This window comes from Paramormyrops kingsleyae, chromosome 10 (genome assembly GCF_048594095.1).
Source record: "Paramormyrops kingsleyae isolate MSU_618 chromosome 10, PKINGS_0.4, whole genome shotgun sequence".
In the NCBI taxonomy this organism is placed as follows: domain Eukaryota; kingdom Metazoa; phylum Chordata; class Actinopteri; order Osteoglossiformes; family Mormyridae; genus Paramormyrops; species Paramormyrops kingsleyae.
This window is the reverse complement of record NC_132806.1, coordinates 11323190-11339097: the sequence shown is the minus strand read 5'-3', so window position 1 is coordinate 11339097 and position 15908 is coordinate 11323190. Positions and strand designations below refer to the sequence as shown.

At 44.1% G+C, this 15908-nt stretch overlaps 1 long non-coding RNA gene across 5 annotated transcripts; it reads right to left on the bottom strand.

The window, feature by feature from the left end:
• Nucleotides 1–1198: 1198 nt before the first annotated feature.
• Nucleotides 1199–14996, bottom strand: LOC140593285 (uncharacterized). Of its 5 annotated transcripts, none has more exons than XR_011993549.1 (6): nt 14824–14996; nt 14582–14664; nt 12029–12118; nt 11860–11941; nt 10835–11023; nt 1199–3219 (listed from the first exon to the last, which is right to left on the bottom strand). It is a non-coding gene; the product is annotated as an uncharacterized lncRNA (long non-coding RNA). The 5 variants fall into 5 exon arrangements; XR_011993551.1 differs by having other exon boundaries at nt 11860–11936; XR_011993550.1 differs by lacking the exon at nt 12029–12118 and having other exon boundaries at nt 1199–2951; nt 3081–3219.
• Between the last annotated feature and the right edge of the window lie 912 nt (nt 14997–15908).

Genomic DNA, 15908 nt, shown 5'->3' with positions numbered 1-15908 from the left:
AAGCACATTTCTCCTGTAAATGTACAACATGACAACAGCTGATGCTACAGAATGCCTGAAACTGAAACAAGGTCAGAAAAAGGGATCATGTTTCACATATAAATACTGCACCAGAAATGGAAAAACAACACGGTTCTTCATAGGTCAAGTGAAGGTCTGTTAAATACATTTATGAGTAACATAGAAAATGCATTTTACTGCACTTGTTTGGCACATTGTGCTCCTGAAATTAGAAGTTATATTTCAGTGTGTAGTTTGCCTCAGCAGTGTGACTCCCTGACTAAAGCAGCTCTGTATGCCATCTACATCATATCCAAGCATCTTTGCTTGAATGAATCAGCAGGAATATGTTCCCTCTTCTCTAAACGACTCTGGCCATGTCTGTGGTAAAAGCTAAGGAACAAACTGATCCATTTAATTGCCCTTTATTATACTTGAAAATGTCCACATTGGGCTTCAAACACTGTGCTACTCAGTTCTTCTGTTTTTCTGTGTCTTGAAGAAGAACCAATACATTAACCAACTGATAATGAGGTGAGCCGGGCATTGGCTGATGGCTCATGATAATCCCGCCCACTTTGGACTCTGAAGCTTTGTTTCTACCATCACTAGTAGTATATTCTAGTTAAAAAGCTATACATTTTTTAATTAATTACTAGCAAGCTCCACTTAGCTCCTGTCCACCAGTTAGCATGTTAGCATCCATCACATAACATTTTGTTGCCCTTGCAACCATTCTAAAATTAACGCTCTTGCTAATTAAACTGATGCCAATGAAATATTATCTTCTGAAATTCCTTGCATCATTGATCCAAAATGTGAAATGACTGCTATTTGGCAGTTGTGACTTGTACCACTTTCCAGGGTCTAAAACTGTCAAACATGACAATATTGCATCTTGAGGGGCTATCCAGTGGTGACCCCCCTCAAAGGCTGGCTAGGTGGTGCGGGGTGACCGGGTGGGCTTGATGAAGGACAGCAATCAGCATGTTGATACCAGGATGTGTTTTGTTGTGCCAGAATCAATTAGCCAATGACACTTAATTAAAAGAAGCAACTGACCAAGCATTTGCCGCAAAGATTCTGCCATCCTGCCAATCTACAGAAGTAGGTGTAACTATCACCAATTAATCACAACCTGTAAAACACTAGACATCAGAAAGAGTGAGGTAAACAGATGACAACAGCAAGCATCATGAATAAAGCAAGCCGTTTAATATCTACTCATATTACGTTTGAAGGCATATTACGTTGTGCACCAACATAAAGTTGTAGTTGACCACAAATCCCAAAAACCCCTGTTGATGATGAGGATCCATCTTCAGTGATCGATGGACGAAGCTCTTATTGATAGCCACCTGTAAAGCGATAAATCCATAAGGCCTTTTTTTTTTGGAGTTGCCCAATTTCGAGAAGGCAAAACGTACAAAGCTAATCCCTCTTCTGAAATACCCTTATCTAGTGACCATTAATCCAGGCTGTCACTCTGCAGTTAGAACAGTCACGGCACAGAGGCATAGAAGCTTGATTTCTGCAGGAAACGGTGCATTTTTATTGGCTTACAGCTGGAATATAACAATAAGGGCTTTTTGTTTTGTTAGACGGGCACCCAGCAGAACTGAGCAACAGGATGCTGTAAAATTTAACAGAGTTGTGCTCCTGAGTTCCCAGGATTTATGGAAATGACATTTTTTTGCAGATGTATTAATACATCACTTCCCTTGTAGCGCTGGAGATGGGAGGGCAGGCAGGCTGTAGTAATCTAGACAAAGGAAAGACATTGCTGCTATCGCTGGTGTCCCTCTCCATGCCTCTGTAATGAAAATCACAAAGGAGCAGGGCTAATTTCCGAGGCTGAGGGGGCGGGAGCTTCACCTCATCTTCCCTGGGATGAGCCGTCCGTTGGGAGCGGCACGCCATCACAAGGGTGTCTCAGGCGCGCCCCTTCGTTCTTTTTCTGTCGGGCAGCAAGGCAGGCAGCTCAGGTCCCGTCAAGCTCCCACTTCATCTTCTTCTGGCCCGACTGCGCAAAGATACTGGCCCCGTTTGTCCATCGAGGCGGCCCATTTTCCAGCTTAGGGACCACAAGGAGCAGGAACGCGAGATCCAAAGAAGATAATTGTGTTCAGGGGGAGAATTATGAAAAAGCCCCAAGGAGATGGTTAATTTCACCCTGTACCAGGCCTGGCCCCCAGTTGATAAAAGGTAAGGGGAAACTGGAAATTCAGGCCTGATCCTGAAATTCACTTTGTATCCCCCAGATATATATTCCAGATACACACCGGCACCAACCTCCTCATTCTCAATGCTTTCAGTCAGCTCAGAAGCTCCTAATGTATTCCTTTTTAATACTCCTTAATCATTATAATATTGAAAGATCAGATTTTTTTCCTCTGCTGATATATTACAGTCCTTCACCCGCATCCTTATCGGGCTCGTGGTGCAATAAGACTGGGCGTGATGAGCAAATGCATTTCTCTTCATTATTATTTCTGCCATTCACAAAATTGCACTCAGATCACTGAAGGACTATAAAATTTATGCTATTAGAGTGAAGATTCTGTTTGTTTTAATTGCATTATTAGCAGAATGGGTTAATACTGTTAATTTAATTTTGTTTGCAGTTACTTATGGCAGATCTGGCTCTTTGCAGAGATACATGCCATTCATCTACGTTCACCGTAAGTGCAGACATTGGTTTGTGGTCCACAGCTGCCAAGCGGGTCCTCATTATTGAGTTGACCGTTCCTTGGGAAGAGGGCATACCAGCTGCACATGAGCTAAAGCGGCTCAAATACACCGAGCTGGCAGCAGAATGCAAAGAGGCAGGGTGGGCAGCACCCATCCACCCGGTGGAGGTTGGGTGCAGGGGCTTTGTAGGCAGGTCAGTGATCCAGCTCCTCCACGCGACAGGAACAACAGGGGCAAGGCTGCAGCGAGCGGTCAAGGAGCTAGCGGAGGAGGCGGAAAAAGCAAGCTACTGGTTGTGGTTACGGAGAAAGGACAGTATATGGGGACAGACACCCCAATAGGGTCAGATGCAGGGAGTGGTAGGGAGACGTCCCTAGGAAACCACTTACCCCCCCACCTGGAGATGTACTGGTTAGGGGACGTAACATCGGTGAAAGGTGGCACCAGCTGACGACCCCGCATCTGACCCAAAATGCACTGGAGGAGGTGCGACAGGCAGAAGGCCAAGCAGGAAACACCATCTTGAACCTGTATACAGTAGTGATAGTAACGGTTAATGATTTGAATATCCAGTAGCTCTTGATTGCTTGCCTCTGCAGCTGAATCCTCAGCATCACTGAATGATATCCAGAAGGCATTTTGCTATGTCCCACAAAACTGGTTCCCCCGCCAAAACAAAACCTTTATTCACTCGTGACTTGGATCAAAGCACAGTCTACACCTTCTTTTTTTTCATAAACCCATTCCACAACGGATTTGTGGGAGTAGCACTGCAAAAATAACAACCACAACAGAGCTGAAGTCTCCAGCGACAGATACAAGCCCTGAGCATCTTCTAGAAAACGAACTTGCTATTTATAGATGAAACGAGGCCGCACGGCTTGAAGTGTAGCTGTTTTGGGAATAGATTGCTCTCAGCTCCACAAAATCCCCAGCTAAGGCAAACAGCACTTTGATACAGTCGAGTTATCAAGTTCAACATCAAGAGGTACTACTTTGACCAAAAGTGAGCCCAGAATGTATGTTCCGGTTTTTTCTCAGCGGCAATGTTTTGATAAACTACGCTTATCTCTTGCCTATAAAATGCTAGTTTATACTTTACTCACTTCTGGTTGCCCGTAGTACTCTGAATGAATGGTTAAACCTTAAAGTCCACCTAAAATTCACTATAACTGTAGAAGGTGACTGAAAAACTTTTAATTCCATAGAATAATATCCTGCTGTGTTTATTATTTCACTTCAGTATTGAAATCACGTGAGAATGAGCCCTCGCCTGCTGAATTGAGATACAAACACTGAATTAACACTGAAACCAATCAGGCCCAGAATTGATTACTCAACAGCTCGACATGATTGAGTCGCCATTGAAATGTGCCCAATAAGCTCTCGATTTCATGCGGTTTCAATCCCAGCATCCATTAAAGCAGCAGCTCAGTCAGGGCTAATTTATTAAGAGCAGGATTAGAACAAAAACTCAGTGTGTCTCCAGAACCAGGACTGAGAACTTCACTGTTACTGCATTTTACTAAACACAGAGGGTAGCTTTCCCAGTTGCTTTGCCACTGCTGTTGTAAGATATAAAATATTTTCTACTGTAAAGAGAAAGTATGGTAACACTTTACTTTTACTACTGTTGCTACTGTTTTTAGTAAGTCATAAACACATTCATAATGTATTATAATGCATTCATAAATCATTATAAACATGGCTATAGATATTTATCAAAAGGCATAAAATATAGCCATGTGTATTATGCATTATGAATGCTTCATGAAGCTCTCATCTATAATGCACAATAGATATTATAGCCATTATATAGGTTGATATGCGCATTAAGGATGCTTTGCACTGCATTATAAAGGTATCTATAATGCATTAAAGATGAGAGCTTCATAAAGCTGTGATGGATTAGGTAGGGGTAAAGAGGACGCTGTCGCGGAATCAGGTGCAAGTGACTTTAATAAATGAAGTGAAAGCTGTCTGAAGACTAGAAGGTTACTGGCGAATGTATCGCTCAGAATAAACAAAAGGAGCAGGCTGGATCGTAGTCGTGGGACAGGCTGGGGTCGGGCGATGTACGGAGTCGGTCTTGGGGGCTGGGCAGGTCTCGTAGTCGGGGTACAGGCGGAGGTCAGGCGATTTACGTCAGGCATCAAAGGGGCTGGACAGAAACTCGGGGTCAAAACGGCAGAACAACAGTCAGAGAACACGGAGAGAAAAAACCAGGAAAAACGCTCGAACTCAGGAATAATTCTTGAAGATCTCGCATCAGGCTGCAAGATCCGATGGCTAAAATAGTCTCCCTAATCTAGAAATGATCTGCAACAGCTTGCGGTAGGTGGATGCAAAGAGGACCGGAGAAACCGGACAACCCGGTATAGCGGCGTAGAGCTGACAGCTCGTTAAAACGGGGACGGTAGGATCAAGGAATCCCCGGAGGCGTGATCTTCGTGACGTCAGTCGGGGATCCCTGGGGTCGATCCGTGACAAAAGCATTTATAATACATAATACACATGACTATAATGTGTTATGCCTTTTTATGGGAATGTTTATAATGCTTTATGAATGTACTATAATGCATTATGAATGTGTTTATGAATTATCAAAAATACGGCCTTAAGTAAAGTGTTTTAAATTTAATTTTAATTTAAAATGAGAAAATGAGTCTGGTAGACTTGGCAACTCGGGAAACAGAAACATGTGACAGAATAAAATAATAAAACAGAGCTCAGCAAGCAACAACAGGATGAGCTCACAGCCAAATCTGAAATCCAGCCATCAGTTCTGACTCACAGACATAAACCCAAAATCCAAGCAGGAGAACCGACTCAAGGACATGAACCCAATATCCAGGAAAGAGTTACTGACTCACAGACATAAACCCAAAATCCAGGCAGGAGTACTGACTCAAGGACATGAACCCAATATCCAGGTAAGAGTTACTGACTCACAGACATAAACCCAAATTCCAGGCAGGAGTACTGACTCAAGGACATGAACCCAATATCCAGGTAAGAGTTACTGACTCACAGACATAAACCCAAAATCCAGGCAGGAGTACTGACTCAAGGACATGAACCCAATATCCAGGAAAGAGTTACTGACTCACAGACATAAACCCAAAATCCAGGCAGGAGTACTGACTCAAGGACATGAACCCAATATCCAGGTAAGAGTTACTGACTCACAGACATAAACCCAAAATCCAGGCAGGAGTACTGACTCAAGGACATGAACCCAATATCCAAGTAAGAGTTACTGACTCACAGACATAAACCCAAAATCCAGGCAGGAGTACTGACTCAAGGACATGAACCCAATATCCAGTTAAGAGTTACTGACTCACAGACATAAACCCAAAATCCAGGCAGGAGTACTGACTCAAGGACATGAACCCAATATCCAGGTAAGAGTTACTGACTCACAGACATAAACCCAAATTCCAGGCAGGAGTACTGACTCAAGGACATGAACCCAATATCCAGTTAAGAGTTACTGACTCACAGACATAAACCCAAAATCCAGGCAGGAGTACTGACTCAAGGACATGAACCCAATATCCAGGTAAGAGTTACTAGCTCACAGACATAAACCCAAAATCCAGGCAGGAGTACTGACTCAAGGACATGAACCCAATATCCAGGTAAGAGTTACTGACTCACAGACATAAACACAAAATCCAGGCAGGAGTACTGACTCAAGGACATGAACCCAATATCCAGGTAAGAGTTACTGACTCACAGACATAAACCCAAAATCCAGGCAGGAGTACTGACTCAAGGACATGAACCCAATATCCAGGTAAGAGTTACTGACTCACAGACATAAACCCAAAATCCAGGCAGGAGTACTGACTCAAGGACATGAACCCAATATCCAGTTAAGAGTTACTGACTCACAAACATAAACCCAAAATCCAGGCAGGAGTACTGACTCAAGGACATGAACCCAATATCCAAGTAAGAGTTACTGACTCACAGACATACAGTAAACCCAAAATCCAGGCAGGAGTACTGACTCAAGGACATGAACCCAATATCCAGGAAAGAGTTACTGACTCACAGACATAAACCCAAAATCCAGGCAGGAGTACTGACTCAAGGACATGAACCCAATATCCAGGTAAGAGTTACTGACTCACAGACATAAACCCAAATTCCAGGCAGGAGTACTGACTCAAGGACATGAACCCAATATCCAGGTAAGAGTTACTGACTCACAGACATAAACCCAAAATCCAGGCAGGAGTACTGACTCAAGGACATGAACCCAATATCCAGGTAAGAGTTACTGACTCACAGACATAAACACAAAATCCAGGCAGGAGTACTGACTCAAGGACATGAACCCAATATCCAGGTAAGAGTTACTGACTCACAGACATAAACACAAAATCCAGGCAGGAGTACTGACTCAAGGACATGAACCCAATATCCAGGTAAGAGTTACTGACTCACAGACATAAACACAAAATCCAGGCAGGAGTACTGACTCAAGGACATAAACCCAATATTCAGGTAAGAGTTACTGACTCACAGACATAAACCCAAAATCCAGGCAGGAGTACTGACTCAAGGACATGAACCCAATATCCAGTTAAGAGTTACTGACTCACAGACATAAACCCAAAATCCAGGCAGGAGTACTGACTCAAGGACATGAACCCAATATCCAGGTAAGAGTTACTGACTCACAGACATAAACCCAAATTCCAGGCAGGAGTACTGACTCAAGGACATGAACCCAATATCCAGTTAAGAGTTACTGACTCACAGACATAAACCCAAAATCCAGGCAGGAGTACTGACTCAAGGACATGAACCCAATATCCAGGTAAGAGTTACTAGCTCACAGACATAAACCCAAAATCCAGGCAGGAGTACTGACTCAAGGACATGAACCCAATATCCAGGTAAGAGTTACTGACTCACAGACATAAACACAAAATCCAGGCAGGAGTACTGACTCAAGGACATGAACCCAATATCCAGGTAAGAGTTACTGACTCACAGACATAAACACAAAATCCAGGCAGGAGTACTGACTCAAGGACATAAACCCAATATTCAGGTAAGAGTTACTGACTCACAGACATAAACCCAAAATCTAGACAGGAGTAGCACAAGTCACCTCTGGAATCAGCCAGCCAGGCTCAGTACTGTGGATGCCATGAACCTTGAACCTGACTTAGTCTGGTCCTCGTCAAACAGGCTCTGTCAGGCTCAGCACACAATAGGAGCCCAGAGTTATTAGTGAGAGCATTTAGGGCCATCACATATACAGAGTAAAGTGCAATAAAGATCCTTCCTGAACCATTATAAAACAAAGCAAAGATCAAAAATAAAAGAGCAATATGGTTGTGGCTGATGCCTGTTGCTGAAATAAAGTCATAGAGAGTATGGAACAGAAAATAGCTCAAGATTAATCTGCAGCGTCAATTTGCACATAGGAGTAAAGGGGCCTTGGCTGCCTTTTAGCTTTATGGTTCCGGAAGCTACCGGCTCAGTGATATATGCACTGCAAGGCTTTGTATATTCAGCAAGTTCTTGTTTTTTAGGCAGAACGGACTTGACTTGTTTCTGTATTGCACATTAGCATTTTCATCAAAGTCCAAACAACCATGCTATAAATATAAATCTTAATTTTACCACGCAAGCAGAAAACACTGCAACCCTCAGAAGGAAAAGTGATTTCAGATGGATGGATGGATGGATTGCACCAACAGTCTTTCACATCAAGTCACAGTATGGACTTGTCCAAGTGCAGGACCAATGACATTTGTGTCAGAGCCAGTCCCTGACATGCCCCTTTTGTGTATCAGATCCCCATTTAGCCAGCAGGTGTCACTGGCCATCCCATTCTTAGCCCAGAGCATGTTCTCCTGTTCTGTGGGTAGCTGTGTGACTTAATAGACCAGGTGGATGGCTGTGTTATCCACACTTCCTTCTTGTCATGGGTTTGAGGCTAGCCTGAACCATGTTTATTATTTAGCATTTAGGAGTCTTTGTATATCATGTGTTATATTGGTGTATTCCTGTAGAGATCCTTCTACTTGTCCCTTAGTAGTTTTTCCTATTTGTAGTAATGTTCAGTAACCTTTACTATCTAGTCTTCCCTGGTCTTCGATCCTTTGGTTTCCATTGATTGCCCACACTTGTTCCTCAGTGTTGCTGGTCCTTAGTGCTGTTACTGTAACTACCCACACCTATCATGTGTGTATTTAAGTGCCTGCCCATGCTCCATTCTTCAATTAGTCATTGTGTTTCTGTGCCGGTGTCTGGTGTTCGGTGTGTTTCTTATGTGTGTTATTGCCTTGTTTCCTGCCTGTTTCACTAGTTGAAACAGCAGTTCTACCTGCTGTATTTTCACCCCTTGTAGTTCCTTTTGTTTTCTGGTTTCCTGTAGAGTTAAGTATTGCTCAGTAAAACCCTTTCTTTGTCTGAAAGCTATACTGTGGATCGCCATTCCACCAACGCGGCAAGTTGTACAGTGAACCTCCCACGCTTCCATATCATAGAGTTGGATTCTTACCGAATCCCAAACCATACCAGACTCATTACTTTCCCTCACTGATTGGTCAATTTGTCCACTACACAGCTAGTGGTAGGTTTATACTCTCCATCTTCAGCTTCCCTCCATCCAAGCTGAAAGTAGGCCGAGCTGTCACCGTGTTACACTGTGACCACAGGGCTACTGTCGGCTGCACATCACACAAAGTGACACTGACGCTGACAGCAGGCCTGGGGATTCTGGGAGGTGGGGTGGGATAGGACCAAATGCCAGGCAGCAGGGCCCTGAAAAGCCATGGGAGTATCCTCCCCTGGGGGGTTCCACCCCTTCTTTGGATATTCCTGAGCTGCCCTTGACCTTTATCGACACACCTGTCACCAAACCACAGCCATCAATGCCGACCATTCCAATAGGTGACAGAGGAGGCTGCCTAGGACTCCATTTCTGAGGGGATGCAAACTTAGCCAGCTGACTTCACTTTTTTTGCATCCGGGGTGCCAGTGATGCTTAAGGCACCACATGCTCTTCAGCTGGAACTAGCAGCCATATGTCCTGGCTTCTCTCACAATCATTCAGATATGGAGATCGGCCTCGACTGCTGGGACACTCGCTCTTTCCTGCCAGTCGGCTGGTTTGGGGCTATCTCATCTCCTGGCGTGGACATTGCCTTGTCACCTTCAGCCGCCGCTGCGGTAATTTTTGATGGGATGTTTAGTGTCTTTCAGATGTGCAGATGAATGCCAAGGCAGTAAACGTGGTCCAGGAAACGCTTAGATGCCCTCACGGCGTAAACGAGGCCTCACGCACTCTCCATCGCTCTCCTCTCTTACTTTACCGTCAGCAATAAATTACGCCTTAATTACGTTGATGTTTTTTTGGTCTTAACAGCACTTAAAACCCATAAGAGCAACTGATAATACATGGCTGAGCGATAATATTTCAGCTGGTTTCCTCACCTACGTGGATCATGACTTTATAGGGGCTATTTCAGCAAACTTTCCTGCCAGTTCTGAAGATTGTTAACACTTATTAGCTTCGTGTGAGCATGTGTGTAATAAAAAGTCAGCAGAACTGCACCTTTTTACCCCCCACCCCCACCCCATTAAGTGAAGCTCTGGTGAACGGTGCACCTGCAGGTCCCCCCTACAATAGGCGCGGTCGTAGATGGCAGGAGCTGTATTCATTACAGATTGCTGTCATTTTCATTTCATTTTATTTTATATAATTTTCTTTTTTCACTGAATAAAAGTGTGACACTGTAAACTTGAAATTTCTATCTATCTGTCTGTCCATCTGTAAATCCATCCATCAATCTATCCATCTATTACGGAGGCATACGCTGAATTTATGCATGGAGGGGCTGTATGTTATTACTGCAGTGTATTCAGGGTTCAGTCAGACGGTGCCTTTGGAGCTGGACTTGGGACTGCAGCGTTCTCTGTTCTACTCTTAGGACGTCCTGAACCTTTTGGTAGCAATAATCAACATTATAAATGGGGAAGATGCAAGTAGCTCTAGATACCTTCTAAGCAACATTATGCTAAATGATGCCATATTTTATTCATTAAATTCACTATTAAATTTACCTCAAATTGCTCACGAGCTAAGCTATGGCAAGGACACTGATGTTACCTGGAGAGGGTGCCAAGCTGCCATTATTCACACGAGGAGTGCAAAGGGAGGGCATCAACTCCTCTTCCCAGGCAAACCCAGGCTGAGCCCTTTCTCACCCCGCCTGCACTCCCAGCTTGAACTCGAATCCTCAGAGAATGGAGGAGCAGGCTTACTGGAGGCTGGGTTTCTGTTGTCGGGCTTGATCCCCTGCAGGAGGAGAGCAGCAGGAACAGCCAGACAGACGTTCACCTATGGGGGATGTGTATCGGGATACCCAAAGAGGTCTCGTCTCCTGAGTGTTACAGATGAGAATATATCCATCTGCACCATCAGTCATGAACAAGGGGGAAAAAGCTAGTCAGGTGACTCGCAAAACAGCCATCTCACCCCCCACCACACACACACAAACGACTGAATTATACAATAATGTAAAGGTCCAAATTGTCCCACGATGAATTCCAAAAGCAGATATTTAATGGCGGTCTGAGGCAGAAGGCTAACTAATTCTGCACCTGTGGCTGTCACATCTGGCCTGAGGAATAACCTCAAGGTAGAAGACAGACAGAGGTATTAGGCTTCTTGCTCCCAAACTTTTTTATTTTTCTTGAAAGATGCTAGCTGCTATGGCAGGAGATGCTGCTGTGCCCCGCAGGCCTGGCCCCTGCCTCCCACAGCCACAGGATAATGAAGAAATCCACTCCCCTCCCCACAAAACTGTCAGCAGTTTGTAACGGTTGACCTGCTTGTTGGTGCTATCTGAGGGAATCGCTGGGCTTTCATTAAAGTGCCCAAAACCCTCCCCCCCCCCCCCCCCCCCCAAGTATTTCCTGGGAGAGGGGAAAAAGAATCAGCCAGAGCTTTTCACAGGTGTGGGGGCTATTTCCAACAGGTCTCTCTATTCCACCAATTCCACAGGAGAGGGAGTTAGTATCTCCACACAGCCCAAATATCTGGAACCCAGGGGCAAGGCTGACACCCCCCCACTGCCCCCAGCAGCTGCTTCCAGTGCTGTTTGAGTCAGTTTAATATTTCTTGACACATACCATGGGATGCTGGAAATGATGGTGGGAGATGGCAGTGGAGATGCAGGCTGTGAGCTGCTCGTTTGGGAGGATCCAGTCTGCTCTGGAAAAAGGGTCTGTTAGCTGTGAGCCTGTGGGAGCTGTGACCTCATGAGCTCCCCCCAACCCCCCCCCGGGAAGGAAGACTTACATTTGACCCCGCTACACCCAGGCTAACAGTTTCCTGGTTGCCTCTTTCAGCCAGAGACCCGGAACCTTCCAGACACGAGAGTCCCTGCATCTGTTCATCACAAGCCCAAAAACCATGCTGCGTTCATTAGTGCCTAGAAGTCATTAAAAGGGTTTGCCAGTGACCCGTGGAATGTCGATCAAATACACCATCAAAATGTAATCAAAAGGAATGGCTAATCTGACGAGATAACAGAATATCTGCAAGGAAGCTGCTCGATGCATTGGATTCGCTCAGTCTAATAGCCCGGGAGGGGAATTCGAGAAAATCCTCTGAGGGTCCTGCACTGCAATTCGAGATTTTGCAACGAGAGCTAAAAAATAACGAAGCTGTCCAACTCACAGCAATGTTAGGAGTGAAGGAAAGAATACCTGTAAGAATGAGGTCATGGTCCGTGCCACTATTGAAGCTGGAAATTGTTCCTGCTGTGATATGTCATTGGTGGTCTTTATCAGAATGTTAACATTAGGCTAAAAGGTTCACTTAAAACAGGTTTAGCAGTAGGGTAACAGTATGCAATTAGGTTGATTATCTGGATTATTGATAGGCTAACATTGGGCTAACAGGTTTCAGGGTTGCCAATTTTGGTCAGCTTGCTGGAGTGAAATTTTCAATTCAAGAAAAGTCTGCACATACATTCACATGCATTTACATGTATGTAACAGTTTTATTACCTTGTAAATAGTCTGTAGGGTTTGTAAACTACCACATCAGTTTTAATGTAGCTAATGTTAGGTTTATAATGGAGTAACATAGATTTGCCGTAAGATTTCTAGAGTGACCGTGAGAGTCTGAAAGCGTGAGTGTCATGCTAGATGCGTTAGAGTTGGCAAGCCTGTACTTTAAGTTAACAATGGATTAATAATAGTTAAACCTTTGCCTATTAGTCAAAGAGGTTTACTTTAGTTTATCATTAGCTTAATAGTAGGCTATCATTCTGCAAACAGACTATTAGGCTAACAGGTTTATGTTAACGTTATCTTAATATTAGGCTAATACTGAGCTGTCTTGAGGCTAGCAGCTTAACATTACTATGTTTAGGTTAACATTATGTTCATAGTAGACTAACATTAGCCCAAGATTAGGCTAACATTAGTTTAACACTACAGCATTTTTTGTTCCCTTTCTTTTCAGTGTATCATGAATCCACAAGCCATAGTTAAGTCATCGGAACTAATTTGACTGTAAATGAGATTAAAAGCCATCCATTCATCAACCTGCATCTTCATATGTAGAACTTTTACAGTGATTAAACCATCAGGTGTTGGGATGGGCAGCATTTGCATATTAAATCAGGGTGTTGACGCATTAGCGGTTTGGAAGGTTTATAAACACAGATGCTCTGTACGGCTACATAGCATGGGCTCAGGTCCTGACAGCGCTGAGTTGCTGGACAGGGACGGGGGCACAGGAGAGATTTTTGAAGTGGGGGGAATAAAGAATGAGCAAAAGGCCTCATCTTTTAAGCATATGCAGCCATGCTCGATGAAGCATTCGGCATGATTTGGGCTGATGGTTTAATACACTAAACATCTTATTTCACACTGGCCAACATACATACAATATTACTTTTGGTGCTTTTCCACTGGTGTACAGGAATCGAGTTAAACCCGAGCTGTACCACAAATAAAGTATAGCTACAGTACAGTGTTTTTCCAGTTTGCTTCAGTTTCCACTGCAGAGGGGTCAGCTTTTTAAAGGCACTGCTGGGTTTGGAGCTACACAAAACTGAAGAGACACTTATTTACAGTGTACACTATGATTTACTATGTGCTAGTTTCCGCTAGCATGTGTGTAAGAATAGCCATGTTAGGTTAGCATCGAACGCTAGCGGAATTAGCATTGCTTGCGTAAATTTGCATTATGAATCCATTCCATTCAGCTGTTCTGTAGTATTTTTTATGTAGAGTTTGGAAATGTTCAAGTTCCAAGTTATTGGGAATGCATCAGTACATCATGATGTGCAATACTACTAATAATGAATAATATATAGAATATACCCTTTTTCCTTGCGCAGAACCTAAGTATCTAATGCATTTCAAATGGTTATCAGATGGTAGTGATGAAAATACTTTGGTTTAATCAGACTTTTGACCCTGCATGGTTATGGCTCGGGTACAGCTCACATACTTTGCAATGGAAAACCACTAGTTCATGGTACAGCTCTGGAAAAGCACCATTTGTTGTCCGGTGTTGCAGTTGCCAGTCACCCACACATGGCCTATTGGACAATAGCATAAACAACAGATAGCCTCCTCTACAATGTGTTACAAGTTTAAATTTACTGATCCACAATATACTGTAATGTTACATAATATGTGAGGACACATTCATATATATATTTTTTGCTTTAACAGACATAATTTAACATTAGGTGAAGCTTAGGATAAGTAGTTTTCTTTGCTGAAGTAAAATAAATTAGCCTATCAAAAATATGGGGAAAACCATGTTGACAATTGCATCCAACATAGGCTTGGTATAAATTAAGCCTGTTTAGAGTTTATGACTACTTACATTCTACTTATTCACTTATTGCTTTACAAGTGCTGGCCCCTCTGAATCTGCTTGGGTATCCATGCCCCTGTTCCTAGGTATACCTTTAAGTAAAGGTGCATATACACATTAATATATGCAAACAGGAAGTTTTCATCCAGAAATCACTACTGTTTAAATTGTAGGCAGTGGATTTACTCACAGCTCCTTATTGTTGTCACACCCCCCTCATGAGAATGTGGAACACAGCTGACAGCACTCACCTGCGCCTGATTTAAGCCCTGCCGGATCCTGCGAGCAGTGCGATGCATTAGAGAGTGCTCTGTGAGGTGTACTAAGCACTCTGACCTGGGTCTCCTGTTCAGCTTCGATCTGCCCTGCTTGCTCTGCCCGATGTACCTGTCAGTCCTGCCCTACCTCCACCCTGCCTGTGTCCTCAAACTTTGCCCCCTTGTTATCCCTGTGTGTAAAGTCTGCATTTGCATCTCCAGATTAATCTCCCCAGCTCCTTTTGGACTATGAACTCTAGACTCCGACTTTGCCTACTCTTACTGTTTATCTGTGGAGGGTGTCTAGTAAACAACCAAGACCTCTCAGTCCATGTGCAACTGTTCTGTCTGCTACAGAATACCTTGCCTAATACCATGGATCCCTCTGAGATGCAGACCGAGCTACACCCAGATTGCTCAGCTCACAGACCTGGTCAGACAGATCCAGCAGGGTATGGCCACCACCACTCTGCTACTGACAACTCCACCCTGACGATCTTCTGTCATGTCGATGGTGATGCCGAACTGGTACGACAGCAACCCTGACACCTGCCGGGCCTTTCAGATGCAGTAAGGGCTGTATATCGATCACCACCCGGAGCGGTTCCCCAATGACCAAGACCAATGCATTTTGTGATCTTGCTGCTGAGTGGCTGAGCACTGGAGTGGGTGACTATGCTCTGGGCTGAGAACGGCACACTGCTGCAGTCCTCTAGTGAGTTCCAGAGTTTTTGATCAACCGTCCATAGGGCGTAGCCGCGTCAACGGACTGTGTGATCAGTGCCAGGGAACAGATCAGCCACACTGCTGGTTTGGGATTGCTTAAAGGTGCTGTACAGATGGGTACTAAATTCAGAGCTGTACACAGAGACTGCCTGCCAGGGAGCCGCCCGTTCTTTCTAGGAATACATGCAGCTGTTGATCGCTATGGACAACATCATCCATGAACAGCGCCATTCCCACTCAAATGCTGACAATCGATGTGCTTCTTCCACTCCCTGGGTGAGTCAGAACCAAGGCAACCGGAGGGGGTTTCTCTACCTCCAATAGATTGATTGTGGAGGTATCAGAAGCAGTTG